The sequence below is a fragment of the Pteropus vampyrus genome, unplaced genomic scaffold (assembly GCF_000151845.1).
Source record: "Pteropus vampyrus isolate Shadow unplaced genomic scaffold, Pvam_2.0 Scaffold174, whole genome shotgun sequence".
Classification (NCBI taxonomy): Eukaryota; Metazoa; Chordata; class Mammalia; order Chiroptera; family Pteropodidae; genus Pteropus; species Pteropus vampyrus.
Window position 1 is genome coordinate 63,960 of NW_011888955.1, and position 3,664 is coordinate 67,623.

General features: G+C 56.7%; 1 long non-coding RNA gene across 1 annotated transcript in view; it reads right to left on the reverse strand.

Annotated features, from left to right (window-relative positions):
- Positions 1 to 3,664, reverse strand: part of LOC111746081 — a 15,410-nt gene that overhangs the window by 3,584 nt on the left and 8,162 nt on the right. The window contains exon 2 of the long non-coding RNA XR_002782915.1: positions 1,160 to 1,162. This is a non-coding gene — a long non-coding RNA (uncharacterized LOC111746081). The remainder of the gene's footprint in view (positions 1 to 1,159; positions 1,163 to 3,664) is intronic.

The following is a 3,664-nucleotide window of genomic DNA, read 5'->3' on the forward strand; positions in this document are numbered from 1 at the left end:
GTCTCCACCGAGCGCACCGCCCGGGAGCTCCGACGGGTTCCGGCCCTGCGTTCTGGGTCTTCAGCCCCCGAGCGCCTCTGCTACGCTGCCTCCCCGATGCTGCTATGACAAGGGTGTCACGTCGCTTTTCCTCAGCTCCTCCCGAGGCCAAAGGCAGGACTCATAACCCCAGGAACACCAGACCGGAGCCCCCCGTCCGGCGACGGCGCTCAGCCCACTGGCCGCGCATCCGCACCCCGGGCCTCCCCAGCGCCGGGTGTCACCCCGCGCCACGCTCCCCGGCCTGCCGTCCCCGTGAGCACCCTCGTCGCGTGCGGCCATGTGTCGCCCCCTTCCCCTCCGACCTCCCTGCTGCCTCCCCTCTCTTCGCCTTCCAGCGGGACACACACTCGGCCCGGGTCTGGGGACTCCGAGCACCCTCTCCCATCGTGTCGGCGGCAGAGCTCCCCGGGGGAGATGGCGGACCCCCCAGGGTCGGCGACTTAGCTTCCGCTGTGGGGATTCGCGAGCGAGCCGTCCGCTCAAGCGACTCGGGGTTCGCTAGCCCTGCCCCGTGTCACGGTGCGAGCCCGGCTCTGCCTCGCGCAGGCCCTGTACTCACTCTGGGCGTCTCAGGGGAGGCTCTGCGCCCCGTTAGCGGGTACAAACCCCAGTCCCGCACTGCGTTCCCCCGATGTCCACGTCCACGTCAGCCGCCACCGGCAGCCACACTGGCTGGTGTGGAAGCGTTTTAACGCTCCCGTCTGAGGCAGGCACGACGCAGGAGCGCGACTGTTTAGTAGAGATACGTGCCCTAAAACGTTGACGTTCCTATGACAGCAGTGGATGTGACACCAAACGGGGTCACAGAGAGCGGAGGGAACGATGTGATTTGAGATGGAAAACAAAAGCTGCTTAGAGGAAACGATCTATGAGTTGGAACCGGCTTCCTCCCGAACTAAGGACATCGCAAGCGTCACAGCTCACGGACCGGAGTCACTCGGACAAGTTCAAGAAGCAAAACAACGGCCTCGTCTTCCTTGTGCACAGATGCGCACACGCGATCGCACAGGCACACGTGACGGGCGGGCGGCCGCCCACCGAGCTCGGACACGTCGCCCTGTTCTTCTTCCGAGCACGCCCGGCCGGGAGCGACGCCCGGGCCGCGGGAAAATGCCACCGGCTTTCGCTTACCCGGACGGCTCTGCTCCAGCCGCCTGCCTCTCGCGTTCCTCGCATTAACCTCTTATTTTAAGCGCAGCATGCGCGGAGCACCTGCTCCCGGGCAGGTGCACGCCGCGTGCCGCCGCCGATGTGTGTGCGGACAGAGCACCGGACGCGAGGGGGCGACGGCGCAGCTGGGGTACGGCAGACCCCCTTACTGATGTTTTTCCGCAAAGGGGACGCTGACGGTTGGTCTCAGGACCCCTTTCTAAGTCTCGTCTCGGCCAGAACACGGTAACCGTCCTCCGCCCGGGGCTGGCAGCTGGAGGCAGATGGCCGTGGGCGTGGGGAAGCGCATGGGGACGGCATGGTTCGCTTGTCATCGCCACTAAGACGCGGGTGAGCGCTCGCACCGCCACTGCAAGCTCCCCTACTGAGAGGGGACGAAACTGAAACTCGCCAAGGGCTCCGGGCAGGAGCCTCCACGCCGAGGGAGGAGGGAGGAGGGAGGAGGGGCTGCTGCTCCGCGGGCAGCTGCTTCGGGATTGGGGGCTGTTGTTTACTTGGGGACTGGGCCAGCCCTGCCGGGGACGGCAGGTGGACGGCAAGCACGCGGAAGCTGGACAGCGGATTTATCCCCACCTCGCTCACGGTCTTCAGGGAGGGTCATTAGGGTCCAGGCATCACATCCTTCAGTGAGGTCATCGTTCTGGAGTCTGCTGGGTAGACAGAGCCACACTAAGTGTCATGGGACGAAGGGCTGAATAAAGGACTTGGTGCGTCCACACACGTAGGAAGGGCAGAGCCCTGCGGGTCACGAGGCCACCGCTGTGGGACCCAGCACTGGCAAACACCCACCGGGGCCCCAAGGAAGGGCATGTAAGAAACATTGCTTGACATGCAGCCACGCGACCCACTGCCCCTCAGGACGGCGCTGGCCATTCAGAGGACACTCTGCAGTCCATCCCTAGGGCACTGCAACCCAGGGTCTTTTTGTGGTAATGGAAAACTTGATTATAATTTTGATTACACTAAATTTAACAGGGTTTTATAATCTAATTTGAAATTAAAAAAAAACATTAAGCTTTCATTTCCTAATACAATCTAACCTACTGTAAATAGTACACAAATCTATCATTTGCCAAAAGTCGTTTTTCCTCAGCTTGTGACATTTCGGGAACGTCAAAGTAGTTTTATTATGTTCATTACCTAGAGAAAATATTGATACTGTCACTGTTAAATGAAGAATATACTTGTTTATCTGTAAAATCAAAATATACTGTCATTTCTACTCTCTATTTTTCATGAGAAGATAAAACTTTTATTTAAAAAAAAAATCTAAGATGCAGTGTGCCAATGCTTATGTTTCTGGTTTATGCATATAAACGCACGTGCATGGGTGAACACGCGCGCGCGCACACACACACACACACACACTCTGAGTATACTTTTATCCCATTGGTAACTAAACATATCAATTGAACTCTCTATTCACAGCAATCCACTTTTCTTATTTAAACATCACCGTTCTCTCTTCCGGCCAAAGCCATCCTGAACCGGTGAAACGCTATTTTCTCGGCACTGCGATATTCCCCGAGGTGGAGCCGCGATGCTTTTCTTAAAATAAATCTGCCTCTGGGCAACAGGCTTTTGCCGCATTAGGGACAAACTCGGTTTGTGCCTGCTGCCTGCTGTACTGGACGCAGACCGAAGCCGAGACACTTTCTAAATTAAATGTCAAACCCAGATCGACACTGCAATCAGCAGCGCTTGATGCGTGAGCTGTCACCATGCCGCTCCCTGTCACACGGCCAGCTGCCTCTGCGGGACGAGCTCGGGCCAAGCGGTTCCTGGGGGGCCGAGCCCCACGCGCGAAGGCTCGATCCGTCCCACCTGTGTGTGGACGGGGGGGGGTTGCTGGGAGAGGGTGTGAGACAAGCTATTTCTCATTGGGAAATTGCATTTCTCTTCATTTTCATGATTCTAAAATATTTAATTATTGAGGTTATTTCAGGAACGCTTCTTGTAGGTGAATCAATAATGCAGAAATCCCACTCGGCGTCAGCCATGAAAAGGCCAGCCGAACTCCTCCTGCTCAGAAGAAATCGCCGTGAAACAACGCTTTCGCTGAGCCCGAGGCTGTCGCGTTTGGGCCAGCTGTTCTTCCTTTCTGGGACGACGGGCTGTCTAAGTAGTTCCTAGTTCCTCCCAACGCCGCCGTGAGACAAAGGTGTGTTGGGGGAGGGGTGTGTGTGTGTGCGTGCACATCCCCAGATGTCGGTGCCTGTCACCCCTGAGCAGTGTACAGGTGGTGACTGCTTCCACCTGGTCCGATCGTCTGTCGTCTGCCGGAATGCACGCTACAGGTGACTGAAGGTTTTGATGCGTAGCCCTGTTTTACATTTTCTATTGATCTTTATTTTTATTTTTCTACGTTGTCATTCTTTTGAATACTTGAGTATTATTTTTTAATTCCCCTTCTACGTTTACGTCTGGGGGAAACACAGCCTTCAGGCTCAGC